Source organism: Acinonyx jubatus, chromosome B2 (assembly GCF_027475565.1).
Source record: "Acinonyx jubatus isolate Ajub_Pintada_27869175 chromosome B2, VMU_Ajub_asm_v1.0, whole genome shotgun sequence".
In the NCBI taxonomy this organism is placed as follows: domain Eukaryota; kingdom Metazoa; phylum Chordata; class Mammalia; order Carnivora; family Felidae; genus Acinonyx; species Acinonyx jubatus.
This window is the reverse complement of record NC_069385.1, coordinates 139,509,568-139,526,510: the sequence shown is the minus strand read 5'-3', so window position 1 is coordinate 139,526,510 and position 16,943 is coordinate 139,509,568. Positions and strand designations below refer to the sequence as shown.

Below are 16,943 nucleotides of genomic sequence, written 5' to 3'. Positions count from 1 at the left end.
TTTTCCTACCATCTAATGGTAAATGATCATTGTTACCATGGACATGTAAATATGTAAAATATGTCCTGTGAGGTTTTTCCTTTTTTTGTTGGGAGGTCAAATTAAATAGTAAAGATGTAAGGAGAAGTTCTTTCCATTTCCCTTTTTTCATCAGCAACACAGAACAGAAATACAATGGAAATATCATCAAATATGTACATTTCTGGCTGACGTTAGGGCTGGTCAGTGATGATCTAATCTTCGTTGTCACGCTGTGGGACTGCATTTTTCCCCACTCCCACGAAGCTGGGCATGTTACTTTAACTCATTCTGGCAGGTGGAAGTTCAGTAGAAATGTTAGGACACAGTTTGAAATTCTGTATGCTTTCTCTTCCTGCCCCCCGAGGAGCTGCTTATACTCCAGATAGTGACAGGGCTCCCAGGCTGGAGTCCAGAGGGGAAAGCTGAGAAATGGATCCCACAGCCAAGTCACAATAAACATGGAGTGTACGTAAGAAATAAACTTTCATTGCTATAAGCCACTGGCATCTTAGGTGTGCTTTTTATCTAGCTCTTTGGATCAGTACGATTACAGTTCTCAGGGAAATGAATTTCAACAGTGTTACGTACATCTCTGTCCACATCTGGGCCATCCCTGAACGTGCAAGGTCCAGGCCAGATTACTGCGTTGTCAACAACCCTTGATATTTTCATTGTGGAAAAGATGCATTGAAAGTCTCATGAGGTCCTCAAGTTTCATTAAGGGTGTAGGCAGTTGGAGATAAAGCTGGCATCGACTTGGTACAAACACCTTGTCAATGGTTGTTAGATTTCTTTACATGTAGGATTTTTAAATTGGGGCGTATTTTTATTTTCACAAATATCTCTAAATTCTTGCTCTTCCTTCTCCATTTAACAAGTAACAGGCATCCCTTTCTCACACCCTTTGGGGAATAACTTTCTCCAGCTATTGTGTTTGCTCTTAAAAGCTACATTCTTCTTCTGTGTGAAATTGCCACATTACTCCCAAAAGATTATAGGGATGTATGTCATTCAATCATTGACCTACGTAATGGAAAACATAATTTGTTTTGAGATGAATACATATACACACATATATCCACATGCCCCACCTCACCCCGCACACATCTGATTGATGTCTACTCTCACGGAACTGCTGTGAAAAATTCTGTAAACTTATGTCTTCCAAAGTCCTTTTATATACCTTTAGTTTTCCATATGGCCATTGTAAATTTCTTTTTAAAATTATGTATTGTGTGGTGAGATACATGATTACACACAAGGCAGAAATTATCTTATGTTCCTTTCCAATAATTGCCAGTAGTTGAGGCAGTGGCAGAGAAAAACTACACTATAACTAGCATTTTCATCTCTTTGAAGAAACGACAAAGGAGTTCATGCACCCTGTTTTGAAAAGCTTATGGTGATACAGACAAGAAATCTGGGGAGGCAGGGACTCAGACGTGCAGTGTAGTTTGACAGCGAATACAGCCCTCTCTTCACCAGTGATTAATTTTCAGACGATCTGATCACCAGCCAGAGAAGGAAGACTTTCAGAGGGTGCCTTATAGGGAAGAAAAATCAGGCTTTGAGTTCTGGGCACCCGGATGTTTGCCTCTTTCAGGTACTTTGCTCATTTGGTGATACCATTTTGTGAGGGATTTTGTTTAGTTTTTCTATCAGTATTTCCCCTCACACTTCAGTAAAATGTAAAATAAACTTACTGGCTGCCAAAACCAAGCTTATAAGTAAACGATGATGGTAAGACAAAAGGCAGAGTGTTGCCCTAGAGGGCGGGGAGAGGAATGAGCGTCCAGCCTTCCCGAAGTCTTTATATGATTCTCCTTGAAATGACTAGGAAAAATAGATGAAAATATTCAGGAGGAGAAAATTTTTTAAAAGATTAGAAAGGAAGGAGGCCAGCAACAAATATGTGACACAAAATGTTCTGAAGCTCCTTCTCTGCTCTCACTCTCCAAGCTGCTTTGGCTTGGCTTCAGGTTCCAGGGTGTGGCTCAAAGGCACCTCTATCTCCTGGAGTCTTGTCTGTGCCAAGAACCCTTGGTCCTGAACGCCTCTGGGAGCCTGGCGTGGTTCTGGGGAACTGCCATAGGCTCTGGTGACTATATATATATATATATATATTTTTTATTCCAAAACCTTTTTCCTCCCCCTCAACTGGTTCTACCTCTTTCCCTTTTCTTCACAGTTTGACATATCCTGAAGTAGGTGAAAAGCAACCAGTAACATAGAATGGCAAGTGAGAAAGAATTTTCCGAGGTTCTTAGACCAAACAATTAAAGGAAGAACACAAGTTCGCTTTACTGAAGCCTCCAATGAATCCTTCTGATCTCTGTTCCCATATAACTTCCTCAATCATTGCTCCTGTCAACACATAATTTTCTCTTCATCTGAACTCCTACAGTTCTTTTGGTTTCCGTCATTTATGCTGACTCTTTAGATATTTACTCCAGGATCATCCTCGGAGACCTCAGGTTTTCATGGTCTTATCATAGCAGTGTATTTGCTTCTCAGAGTTTACAGTCCATCTGTGGAAAGCTAGCCATAAGTTCCCCTGTCTTGCTTAACTCTTCCAAAGCACAGAATTGTTGCATAAACATGACTGAGAAAGTCATCATAGTCCTTTTTCCCCTGCTGGAAATCATACAATAGCAACAAATGAACAACAAAAACCTCTAGAAACTCTAATTTTATCAAACACAGAAGACAGTTATTAAAAAAAAAAAAAAAACAAAACACGGGATTTTGGAATTACAAGCAATTGTCAGAACTCTCTCGGGAGGCAGTAAATCTATGAAATCCCAAGAGGGAGAAGGAGCCCAACAGCAGGAGAGCTCAGAGGATAATAATAAAATTATAGTGACTGGAAGCGAGGTGTTCACCTTGAATTTACAATTTATAATCATTTTTGCAGAAAAACAAATTCAGCTGGCACTGAACCCAACAAGCTATTGATAACAACCTCACCTTTCACTATGTTTGACCAAAAGAATCAGAGGATTTAGAGCTACAAAAAAAAAAAAAAAAAATCATGCAATTGAGCCCTCTTTGTAGACTGCGATCTATCTTTGTGGCAGCGAATAAAGATGCATTGCGTAGTGAAAATTCACCGTTTACTCTGGCTGCAGCTCCTCCATTTTCCCACCAAATGTCTAGAGATACTGATCCAATAATATCCAACCTATTCAATGACAGGTAATGTGATAAGAACCAGCTCAGCAACCATACAAAATTCTTACATGAAAACATAGGCAAAAACAGCATCAAAACTCACCCCACAGGGGTGCCTGGGTGACTCAGTCGGGTAAGTGTCTGACTCTTGATTTCAGCTCAGGTCATGATCTCATGGTTCATGGGTTCAGGCCCCACATAGGGTGCCACGCTGTGCATGATTCTCTCTCTCTCTCTCAAAATAAATAAATAAACATAAAGAAAAAACTCACCTACAAGGAAAACTTATAAGAAAAATGGTGAATATCTGACCTCAGAATTTTCCAGTAAATAAAAAATTAATTAATTAATTAATTAATTAATAAAACAATATCCTTTAAAAATTTAGGTCACTAGTCAGCAACACTAGAACTCAGTGAAATATGGGAATTTCATTTGGAGGAGATAAAAGTTGCCCTGGTGGGACTCTGGAAAAAAATTAGCAGTAAAACCAAAATCATCACAGAGATAGCAATGAAACTTCAAGGAGCTCTACCCAGGGTACACTGTGGAAAATATAGTAAAGGAAATAGATAACAGAAATGAAACATATAAGCAAAAGGTGTTAGAATTAGTGGAATAAAAGAGTTTTGAAGGTCAGAAATAAAATAGTAGAGACAGAAAGCAAGCAAAAATTTAAAAAACAACAACAACATACATATAATTGGAATCCCTGAAGAAAGAAAAAAACAATAAAATGGAAAATAGATTATTTTTAAAGAAATAATAAGGGGCACGTGGGTGGCTCAGTCGGTTAGGCATGCAGCTCTTGGTTTTGGCTCAGGTTATGATCTCATAGTTGGAGAGTTCAAGCCCCACACCAGGCTCTGTGCTGACAGTGTGGAGCCTGCCTGGGATTCTCTGTCTCCCTCTCTCTCTGTCCCTTCCCTGCTTGCGCTCTCTCACTCAAAAATAAATAAAATAAAAACTTAAAAAAAAAAGAAGAAATAATTAAAGAAAGCTTCTCTAAAATGAATCTGTCTTGAATTTTTACATTAGGAAGATAATAAACACTGAACCCCAAAACAGTAGAAGCCACACCATAATTAGGCTAATAATGCTATTGAGATTTCCAGATTTAAACAGAAGGATCATTTAAGTGATGAAGCTAAATGATTAATCCACAAATGAGAAAAGATACAACAATCAGGTTGTCTGCATATTTCTCTACAGCAATATGCAAAGTCAGAAGTCAATAGGGCACCATATAAAAGGTATTCATAAAAAGAAAGGACTGTATTTTATATCCAGATAAACCAACCATCAAGAATAAAGTTTTAAATTAAAAAAAATTTACTGCTTATTCATTTTTGAGAGAGAGAGGGAGAGCAAGCGTATGAGCAGGGGAGGAACAGAGAGGGAGACAGCGAATCACAGAATCCAAAGCAGGCTCCAGGCTCTGAGCCCGATGTGGGGCTCGAACTCCCAAACTATGAGATCATGACCCGAGCTGAAGTCTGATGCTTAACCTACTGAGCCACCCAGGCGTCCCAAGAATACAGTTTTTAAGTATAGAAAACCTAAGCTTCTTTTAAGGAAACTACCAGTAGATAATATGCAGCTAAGAGAAGAGTGGGAAGTTGTGTCAACAAAACTGGTGGTCAGTCTTGAATGCATCTACTCACGGGATTGAGGATAAAACACATGTGAGTAGAATGTCAATATATAGATAGGCGTCCATGACAATGTAGATGTTATATGCCCCCCCAACATTGGAGAAGTGAAAGAAGATGGGTACATTTCTGGGGTGATTCATCTGTGACACCTCAGGGCCAAAGCCTGACAATAAGTGTTCATAACTCACATAAGAAAAGTAGAGGCTTGGGCGCCTGGGTGGCTCAGTCGGTTGAGCGTCTGACTTCGCTCAGGTCATGATCTCACGGTCCGTGAGTTCGAGCCCCGCATCAGGCTCTGTGCCAACAGCTCAGAGCCTGGAGCCTGCTTCCGATTCTGTGTCTCCCTCTCTCTCTGGCCCTCCCCCCGTTCATGCTCTGTCTCTCTCTGTCTCAAAAATAAATAAATGTTAAAAAAAAAATTAAAAAAAAAAGAAAAAGAAAAGTAGAGGCTTTTTTAATAACACAAAGTAAAACAACAAAGATGAAAATATTGGCTAAAGAAAATAAGGTGAAGGCAAGAAGGTACAGGGAAAAAATATGGGAAAAACTACTGTTCATGTTAGGTAACTATTAGACATTGAGTAAATATATATCTAAAGACAGATCATTCTGAAAGGTGTAAGGTGATATCTCACTGTGGCTTTGATTTGCATTTCCCAGATGATGAGTGATGTTGAGCATCTTTTCATGTGTCTGTTGACAATTTCTTATATCTTCTTTGGAAAAATGTCTATTCAGTTCTCCTGGTCATTTTTTAACCATATTGCTTGTGGTTTTGGTATTGACTTGTAGACATTATTTATATATTTGGGATATTAAGATAAAGTAGGGACCAGCAAACCACAGCTTATGGGCCAAATCTAGTCCATTGCCTTTTTTTGTATGGCCTACAAAATAAGGATAGTTTTTCCTTTTTTAAAATGGTTTAAAAAATCAAAAGGAAGACACTAGTTCATGATATGTGAACATGGTAAAAAAATTGAAAATTCAGTATCCATAAAAGAGTTTTATTTGTACAGACCTATTCATCAGCATATTTTTTCTGGCTACTCTTGTCTTAACAATGGCACAGCTGATTAACGATGACAGAGACTCTCTGGCCTGTGTTTTCTAATCGTAGTAAGTTAGACAAATGATAGATCTAATATGTAAACACAAAATCTGTTGTGTTTTTTTTCCCTTAAAAAACCCCAAATTATTAGCTGACTTAGTCTAGAAAGAAAAAGAGAAAAACTGCAATTAAAAACAAACAATGAAACACAACTGAGCAGTAAAGGGGGAACTGACTATACGGGAACTGGAGAAATCTAAGATTCATGAGAAGGCTAAATTTTAAAACTTGCATGAAGTAGATTCTGTTTCAGAGAAACATGATTTTTACAAAATGGCATCAAGAAATATAAAAAATCTAAACATAGCCATTTCAATAGAAGCAATGGATAAAGTTAGCAAAAGCCTGCTTCCAGCAAAGTAACAGGTCTAGACAATTTCATAAGGGAATTTAAAAGCAAAGTAACGCCAAGATTGTTTCAACTGTTCTAGAGAATAGCAGACAAAAGAAAACCTTGAAATTCATTTTGGGAAGAGGGTATACAGTAGATCGTGAAAGCTGATAAAGGTGTTGCACAAATAAAATTATAGATTAATCTCACTTAAAAATAATGATGGGACTGTTCTAAGGAAAATGGTAGTCAATGCAATTCAAAAGCATAAAAAGAATAATTATTTTGACAGAGGAATGTGTCCTAGAAGTACAAGAATGGTTCATTATTAAGTACTATGCTAAAGCATGACTTATAATGTTCAGGGAAAAACGATCATTTCCATACAGGCTGAAAAGCCGTTTGATAAAACATAATACCATTCTTCACAAACACATTCAGTTAAATAAGAATGGACGGACACCTTTAAAACTCAGTAAACATATATTCATCTCAATCCAGAAGTCAGCATCATGTTCAGCAGAGATATACTAAGAGTATGCCTACTAAAATCAAGACAAGAATGCTACCCCTCTATCATCCTACAAAGTACGGGCATTACTAGTCAATAAAACCAGACAAGATAAAGGAAAATAAGAAGCATAAACATTATAACACATGACAGTGTGAAGATAATATTATGGTACATTTGAAAATCAACTAAAACACTGTAAAGAGTGACAGAATTCAGGGAAATAAGAGATATAAACATTAAGAAATGGAAATTAATAGAATAACAAATGTGTTCTGCACCAAAAGCAGGCAGTTAGGACACATAATGGGAAACACATTTAAAACAGCAAAAATAAGCAAAACAATATTTCTAGAAATAAACTTAAAAATACACAAACCCAGGGGTGCCTGGGCGGCTCAGTTGGTTAAGCGTCCGACTTCAGCTCAGGTCATGATCTCACGGTTTGTGGGTTCGAGTCCCGTGTTGGGCTCTGTGTTGATAGCATAGAGCCTGGAGCCTGCTTTGGATTCTGTGTCTCCCTCTCTGCCCTTCCCCCGCTTGCACTCTGTCTCTCTGTCTCTGTCTCTGTCTCTGTCTCTGTCTCTCTCTCAAAAACAAATAAATGTTAAAAAAATATTTAAAAAAATACACAAGCCCATATGAAGAAAAATTAAAACACTCTCAAATGTAAAGGCAAAGATGGGCCTTTCAATAATTGGCATAGTATAAACCACCTGGTGAAAATTTTTAACGCATATTTCATACCCAACATCAGGATCAATTTCAAATAGAGTTTATTTTCACATTAAAGAAATGAAGTCCAAAAAGTCATAGGGGGAAAAATGGCAGAATTCATTTGTAAACCTGAAGTGAGAAATTCCTTTTAACCAACAACTCAAAATCCACATTGTAAAAGACAATATAAGAGAACAAAAAAGAAACTTCTGCAAGCAAATGCAAGCAAAACAAAATGAGCACCATGAATAAAATCAACCAAAGATATAAATCAGGGGGAAAGAATTGCAATTCATATCACAGGTAAAGAGATTTTTTTCTTCCTTCCTTTTGTTTTTTTAAAAAAAAGTTTATTTATTTATTGTGTGTGTGTGTGTGTGTGTGTGAGAGAGAGAGAGAGAGAGAGAGAGAGAGCGAGCAGCATGAGAGGGGAAGGGGCAGAGAGAGAGGGAGACAGATAATCCCAAGCAAGCTCTGTGGCCAGCACACGGAGCCCATGGCAGGGATCCAACTCCCGAACCATGAGATCATGACTTGAGCTGAAATTAAGAGTCGGAGGCTTAACCAATTGAGCCACCCAGGCACCCCGACATTTTTTTTTCTTAATATATAAATAGCTTCTTCAAGTCAATAGTAAAAGACAAACAGTTGAGTAGAAAAAAGTGAGAAATGGTTTAAAATGGTTTACAGGCAAAAAGCTTATCAAAACTCTTCAACAGGGCACCGGGGTGGCTCAGTGGGCTAAACGTCCAAGTCTTGGTTTGATCCAAGTCGTGATCTCATGATATGTGAGATCGAGCCGCACGTGGAGCTCTTGCACTAACAGGGCGGAGCCTACTTGGGACGGTCTCTCACCCTCTCTCTCTGCCCCTCCCCTGCTTTCTCTCTCTCCCTCTCTCTCTAAATAAATAAACATTTTTTGAAAAGCAACTCTTAAGCATATGACAAATGATCACCTTCACTCATACTAAAGTAAAACCGCATGGATATATCGCTTTTTAAAAAAAAAAAACTTTCATTTAATTTTGAGAGAAAGAGAGGAACAAGCCCAAGCAGGGGAGGGAGAGAAAGAGACAGAGGATCCTGATGCAGAGCCTGACAGCAGAGCTGACAGCAGAGAGCCTGATGCAGGGCTTGAATTCATAAACTGTGTGATCATGACCTGAGCCTAAGTCGGACTCATAACCAAATGAGCCACCAGGAACCCTGGATACTTTTTAATCTATAGGATTAACTCAAATTCCAAACCATATAGTAGAAGCTGGGGGGAGATACGCTCTCTCACACATTGCTGATGGAAATGTGTTGTCACAGAGTTCCCAGCCACTGTGCTGGAAGGTGCTGACCTCCTCTGGGGTCTCTGGCAGCTGGGATGGTCTCTGGCTTGTGAGACCTCGTAGGCTTGTTCCGTTAGCCACAAGTCACTTTTGTAGGGCTCCAAATCCCTTCCAGTTCATCCCAATGCTAGTGGTTTCCTTTACTATGACTGTTATGATGCGGAAAAGCTTAGGAAGCCATGAAATGGTACAATTATTATAGAGGGCATTTTGATAAGACCTATCAAAATGATAAACTTACGTAACTTTGGATCTATTTAAATTTCGGAATTAATCCTGTTGCTACACCTGCAGACATGTTCAATGAAATATATTCAAGTTTTCCAGTGTATCAGTATCTGTAATAGCAAAATATTGGAAAGAACCCAAATGTCTATAAAGAGGTTACTAGGGATTAGATAGATTACAATCATCCAAGCAATGGGTCATTAGTCAGTGACACTAAAAATGGAAAGAGAGAGAGAGAGAGAGAGACAGAGAGAGAGATTATATGATAATATGGAAAGATCTCCAAGTAAATTATTAATCAAAAAAGGAGGTGCAAAACAGTGTATATAGTACGCTAACTTTTGTCTAAAAACAGAGAGAAAAATATATATTCATAATTGCCAGCATGTACATTAAGAAACTCTGGAAGGATACATAGTAGACAGTGCTTTCCTGGAGTAGGCCATGTGAGTTGAGAACTGGTAAATGGGGATCAGAGCTAGAAGACATTCCACTGTGTATATTTCTGTATTTTTAAACTGTTTAAAACATTTTTATTTATATATTTATATATTTTATACATTAATTATATTTTATATACAATATAATATAAATAGTATATAAATATTATCTAAAATGCATATTTTAGATAAAATAAAATACATTTATTTTATTTTTGAGATAAAGAGACAGAGCATGAGCAGGAGAGGCACAGAGAGAGAGACAGAGACAGAGGCACAGAATTGGACGCAGCCTCCAAGCTCTGAGCTGTCAGCACAGAGCCCATAGTGGGGCTTGAACCCATGAGTGGTGAGATCATGTTCTGAGCTGAAGTTGGACACTTAACTGACCGAGCCACCCACGTGTCTCTTAACTGTTGTTGATTTTTGAAGAATTAATTACCACAGCAAAACTATCAACATGAAAACAGTGCAGCAGTATCTTTTTCCAAAGCAAGGAATTCGGACAAGCGATGGGACTGGTGAAAAAAAGCACGTTACATCAACTTTCAGACTTAAAAGAATGTATATTGAAGCTCTCAGGGCATGTCCTGGTCAGGAGGTGGCAGATGTCCTCCTAAACAATTTTCCCCAAGCCATTGGTAATCTCACCCTCTGCTCTGATGTTTTGAGGCGCTGAGAGAATAGGCTCTTTTCTGAACTATTTGCCTTCCCCTCAGTCCCGTTCAAAGCAGCCTCCTACCGACAGTATTTTTTAAGGAAAGCTAGAATCAATCCCTCGGATGGAAAGTTGAGTCCAATCGTGATTCTAAGGCAATAGGGAAGATGTGGAGATCCCAGACTTGAGGAGAGCCTATTAGGTAAGAGTCCAGGTTCCCTGTTGAGAAGCTTTCCTCTATTGCTGTAAGATTAGGGTCAGGAAGAGAGAGACCTTAATTTCGCCCACCTCAGGGTGCACATGTAGAGCACAGGGGAGGGTGTGGTCCGCTTAGAAAGTGCTCCGTAAGGGTTCCTTACTATTCTTTTCATTATGCAAGTCTTGTAAGAGTCAATAATGTTTCCCCCAACGAACCCACAGACACCTTGAAGCTTTACTGTACATTTCTTCTCTACTTGCCACTGTGCCTACAAAAGTGCCGGGTAGGGCCTGCTGCTTTTTAAATTTACTGGGAGAGCAACTACCAAGCTAGACGTCTGACATTTTAATAATTTTTCAAAGGACAACTAATAGTAAAGCTGAAGATGACAGATTGTCTCCTGGTTTTAAATTAGGACAGTGCAGTGGTTGAAAACACGCACCTTGGAATCAGATGACTAGAGAACATGTCCCAGCTCCACAAATTACTCTATGTCTCCACGTTTCAGATCCTTGCCCCTGTGAGCTCAGTGCCAGGCTCATTATGGGTGTTGAGACGTGCTTGCCCAGTGCCAGGCAAATAAGTAGCAGGTGCTGGCTGGGGGTGCCTCAGTAGCTCAGTTGGGTAAGCATCCCACTCTGGATTTCGGCTCAGGCCATGATCTCACAGTTGTGGATCGAGTCCCACGTCCTGCTCCATGCTGAGTGGGGAGTCTGCTTAGGATTCTGTCTCTCTCCCTCTCTCTCTCTACCCCTCCGGCCTCTCTCTCAAATAAGTAAACATTAAAAAAAAAAAAAAAAAACAACTTTGGAAAAAATGCAGGTGCAATTATATAGGAGCTATCATTTTTTTCTTTGAATATGTCAACATGATCCATCTCAGACACTTCTGGCACTCAGTCAATACGAGGAGGAAAAAAATCGCATTCCAAAGACAAATTCCCAGAATTAATGCCCAGTATGTACATTGAAGGGAAGGCTGAGGTTAATTTTTTGGGAAAACTTCCGTCTCATCCATCAGAATTGGTATCATTTTCTAATTTCAGAGGTTCATTACACTCTCTCCAAAGTCTATGATACTTCAATGGTGTTTTATGCCTTACATCTTGGCTCTTAGAGGAATACTCTTTTATAAATAGCACAAGGTCACAAGTTACAAAAGCCAACAATTCACAGGGGATCTTCTTGTGAGGGGCTGCAGCTGTCCCAGCTTCTCCTGATGAAAGCTCTGCTTCTTTGCCTTGCCCCAATACCATTAAATGCCCATTTAGTAAATTTTATTTTACTGTAATGATAATTCAGATTATGTTCAGAAATGCAACCGCCTTGCTCACTGCTGCTGTTGCTGTCTCCAAACCTCCTGGTAAAAGCGCTTTATACAATTTGCCAAAAGGCAGAGAGATATTCTTTAACTGCCTCCCTGCTGTGTGAGCTCAGTGCCTCAGAATAAACACGCGGTCCATGATGATAACTCTTGGAGTGTCACTGAGTGGAATTCTGCCCGAGCCGTATCTCTGGGGTCCTAAGTATCTGATTATGGACTTCTGGGGTATTAGGTGCTACTTTACTTCAGTCTCAATCTGTTCCAAGTCTGGGGGGAGATCACCATGATGAAATGTTATCTCAAGTGAACATAAAATTAAATAATCTACTGTATAATGCAAGGCTCGGATTATTAAATGTACCAGGTTAGACCATCTGTCATGATATAAACCATTTTGATCGAAATATATATGTCTGGGAGTTGAGAGCAAATTTCATAACCTGGTAAAAGATTTGTGTCCTTGTGACAGAGACACTTAGTGAAGAGATAAGTCTCGTTAGAAATATGCATAGGCACATCTTCCATTAGAAATATATGCGTATGTATATCTGGGTCTCAATTCCACCAGCTCTATAATAGGGATAATAACGTCTCATAGTATATGTATTTCATACTTCTTTACAGGTATAAAGATCAAGTAAGAAAGTCTGTTAAAAGCTTTATTTCAGTGTCTCAGTCAGAATGTAAAAAAAAATATATATATATAGTAAGTGTTTTCAGAACCCAGGAACACCCTTTTGTATGCACAGCACTTTTAAAGTTCTACTGCTTAAAAAAAAAAAAAAAAATCCACTACTTGGCTTGAGGCAAAAATAATGGCCCAGACAGGAGGCAGAACTAACTGATTGGGTAAACAAAGCAGTATTAACTGCAGTGACATCAGGAATCTTGGAGTGGAAAGCAGCTTAAATGTCATTTTTCAACCAAATGAATTATAATTTGGGTTTCTTGACTCAACACCCTGTCCTCTGTTCCACTTTTCAGGGACCCTGTTGGCAGGATTTCCTCAGGTAGAAAGGCTATCGTGGGAACATAACAAGCTGCATATTCTGAGGTACAGAGGCTTGCCTCTTATTTAAATCATATAATATGATAACACTGAGCAGAACTGGTTCTAGTACCGCACCTGAATCCTCAGAATGGATTATTTTTATTTTACCTTGTGCTCAACTAGGATTCTGCTAAACCCAGAACTGTCCCCGTTTTACTACAACAACCCATTCATTCTGTAACAGATATTGTATATCCCTTGGAAGTAAAGACTGACTTATTCATCTTTATATTTCTATCAGTGACTACATAATGCTTTCCATATCCAAGATTCCTAATCAACATTTGATGGATATGTTAATGGTTTCTCTAGAAAATCCTTCTAGATAACTCATACTGTTTTTTTTTTAATTTTTATATGTTTATTCTTATTTTTGAGAGACAGAGAGAGACAGTGTATGAGCAGGGTAGGGGCAGAAAGAGAGAGAGGGATGCACAGAATCTGAAGCAGGCTCCAGGTTCTTAGCTGTCAGCATAGAGCCCAATATGGGGCTCGAACTCACAAACCACAATATCGTGACCTGAGCTGAAGTAGGATGCTTAACCAACTGAGCCACCCAGGTGCCCCTAGATAACTCACATTATTAAAGGAATATTCTACTTGTCATTATAGCTTACATGCAGATTTGTGTTTTTAGTAAAGCATGAGATTCATGGGATGATTGGAGTTTGCTGTTTTTCCGTATGGCTCTGATGTAGACAATTCCTATAAGGAATAAATAGAAAGGTGAATGTAGTTAATGCTTCTTTTTAGGTGAGTTTTTCTGGAAGACTTTGTCAACAATTGAGCATCAAATACAAATGCTACGTGGCTCTTTCTTCCCAATATTTTTTCTATGGATCTTAATTTCTAAGTGATAAATGTTCATTAGCATACTGCATTGTAAAATTCAATTTTCAGCACTTAAATACCAATAAAAGTGTCTTTAAAACATTAGCAGTACTAAGTGTTGATAAGAATACAGAGCAACTGGAATTCTCAGATGTTGTTTGTTGTGATATAAAATGATACAACTACTTTGGGAAACAGCGTGGTCATTTCTCATAAAGTTAAACAGTATGCACTTACTGTATGACCAGGAAAAAATGTTTTTAAGTATTTATCCAAGAGGAAAAGAAACAAATGTTATAGGAAACCTATATGTTAATGTTCAGAGTTATAAAGAAAAATGGAAACCACAGAAAAGTCCCTCAAATGGTGGTATAGCCCTACGATAGAATAATATGCAGCAATAAAAAAGGAACAGATACACATATTAACTTGGATAAATCTTAATAGCATCGTGCTAAATAAAAGTCAGATTCAAATGTACAATATGATTCCATTTATTTATTTATTTATTTATTTATTTTAAAGTTTATTTATTTTGAGAGAGAGAAAAAAAAGAGAGAGAGGGCAAGCAAGAAGGTGTGGGGGATGAGCAGAGATAGAGGGAGAAAGAGAGAATCCCAAGAATCCTCCACACTGTCAGCACAGAAGCCAATGCAGGACTCAAACTCACTAACTGGAAGATTATGAGCTAAGCTGAAACAAAGAGTAGGTGCTTAACCGACTGGTCTACCCAGGTACCCCTTTATGACTCCTTTTCTATGGCATCCAGGAAAAGAAAAAAATTATAGGGGCTGGAAATTCACCAGTGGTTGACCAGAGGCATTTGCTGAAGGAGAGGGAGGGGATTCGAGCAAGGAGTGACCACAGAAAGACCTATGGGAAATTTTTGTCATGAAAGAGATATTTATGTACTTGTTGATTATGGTAGTTGTTACATGACATTTGACAAAACCCAGGGAATGTTTCTCTAAAAAAAAGATGAATTTCAATATATGTAAATCCCACCTGAGGAAGCAAAGAGAAAGATGTCAACATACTATTATGCTGTTTAAAATATTATATAGTAAGTATTACATTGAATTTTTCTTGAATTTAATTATAGAAGAAAAATTGAAGGAAGACAAAAGGAAAGCTGAAATTCTGCTTTATTATCTATTAACAGATTTATCAATGTCTAAAAATCATTTTAAGGTTAAGAAAATAATCTATGAAAAACTGAGAAAACAAGCATCAGTATTGTTTTTAGCCATATTTTCACTGGACATAGTAGATTGACTCCCCACTATGAAGATAAGAGCACTAATGCTCCTGCCACTTTCTCTGTCTGCCCCCCTTTCTCCTCCTGATCTTGTTAATTATTGTTTCATATTCTCAAGGTTTCATTTGTTTACATTCTACTTTATAACAATAAACTGCAAACTAGTTTGCACACACCCTCTAAGTCCATCTAGCTTCTTTGATTCTTTATTTTCAGTAATTTCACAATTTGTTGAAATTTTGTCATCATATGGGTGGGTTTTATTTTGTTTTGTTTTGTTGTTTTTAAGCTTTTTTAATGTTTATTTATTTTTGAGAGGGGGGAGCAGAGAGAGAAGGGAGACAGAGGATCTGAAGCAGGCTCCAGATTCTGCGCTGACAGTAGAGAGCTGGATGCGGGGGCTTGAACTCATGAACTGTGAGATCATGACCTGAGCTGAAGTCAGATGCTTAACTGCTGAGTCACCCAGGCACCCCTGTTTTGTTGTTTTTAAGTTACAATGAACACATCAGGACTGGGTCATGTAGTGTGTAGTGATAATCCATGAATTTCTTTCACATTGTTCAACTCTGCCTTTTGCCTTTAGATTTCAATTAGGTCATGCTGGGGCTTCATGGTCACAATTTCCTCCATCCAGAACTTTGAGGACAAATATCGGATTCCCGTCACTGAGCATTGTTGAAGAGAAGTCTGTTCTTTCTTCTTCAAGGTTACTCACTTTTTCTGTCAGGATTACAGAAAAATTCTCTATGTTGCATCCAAGTCCAATGCAGCAAGATGTGTCTTGATTTAAGTGTGCTTTCTTAATTTTGCAAATTTAGGTTGTTTTTGTTTTTGCTTTTTGTCTGAAAGGAATTTTCTCATAATCCCTTTAAATACCTTTTCTTCTCAATTTGCTGAGTTTTTAAATTCATGGAGTTCCAATTGCTATACATAGGATCATTCTTCTCTGTATTCCATCACTACTAGCTTTTCTCTGTTGCCTAATGTCTACATTTTTCATGAGCCTTCACTGTACTTCTCAAACCTTTCTCTTTGTAATTATCAATGATGTATGCTGTGGCTCTTGCTGTTTCTAATTTATTTGTTAGTTCTTTAATGATATGATTTTTGTCCTTCATTTGTTTGTGTAGATCTGTGGTCTCTTCCCTACTCATTCTGGATATATTAAATTTGTGTCCTTGGGAAGATTTTTTTAGAACAAAATATGTATACAGAATTACACAATGTGAATAAATCCTCTGAGGTAATTTGTCTAATGCCACAGTTCACCCCATCTAATGGGAGGTGTGCCCCTTTCCCATGGGAGAGATATTCTCAGAGTCTGGGTATTTCTCCAAGACAGATATAGGGCCCTGGAGCCTTGACATCCTTCTTGCAGTCACTTTGGACCCTTCCCACTTCATTCCTTTCCTCCCAGCAGATGTTGCTACTACTTCCTAGGAAGAGGAAGAAAGTCATAGCTAAGAATATCTTCTCAGGATGAATCTCTCGTCCTCTGGGGTATTGGTGAGAATGCCAAGGTCGGGTTGACTCATCAGTGCGATGTTTGCATTGAAAGTAGTAATTATTGGCTCCACACTCTTTTGCGTCATGCCTCTATGCCAAGTTCCTGCATTTGTTTCCTTGGTTTTTGCTTGATGACACTGGGTCATCCCTTCATAATGGGTCGATGTAAGGGATTCCTACATTACTGCTTTCAGGGCACCATTATAGCATTGGGTCCCCCTCTCTAGTCTGCAGTGCCTGACTCTTTGAAATACAACAAAGACAGAAAGAGTTGCACAGTTATTTCAGGTGCAAACCATGAACTCTAATTATAAAATCTCTTTCCTCTACAAGTCTTTGACCCCAAAACTAGAAATTAACCTGAAAAAATCTATTCATTCACTCCAGTACATAAAGTGTGTGGGTGGTGGAACAAACCATTAAAAAATGATTTCTGGTGAAATTTAGAATGGCACTCCCAGAAATATCCTTTATTGTGCTGATACTTATAAATGAAATGTCTGGGGACAATGAGCACACTACAAGGAGGTCATTAATCTAGGACATGTCTGCACCTTATGCCCAGCTCACTACATAAACACATTAGCCAGGT

The 16,943-nt window shown here is 38.4% G+C and overlaps 1 long non-coding RNA gene across 1 annotated transcript in view; it reads right to left on the bottom strand.

The window, feature by feature from the left end:
- Positions 1 to 9,772: 9,772 nt before the first annotated feature.
- Positions 9,773 to 16,943, bottom strand: part of LOC113593948 (uncharacterized) — a 42,379-nt gene continuing 35,208 nt past the window's right edge. Inside the window, exons 2-3 of the long non-coding RNA XR_003414324.2 lie at positions 13,371 to 13,458; positions 9,773 to 11,969 (exon numbers count right to left, since the gene is read on the bottom strand). This is a non-coding gene — a long non-coding RNA (uncharacterized LOC113593948). The remainder of the gene's footprint in view (positions 11,970 to 13,370; positions 13,459 to 16,943) is intronic.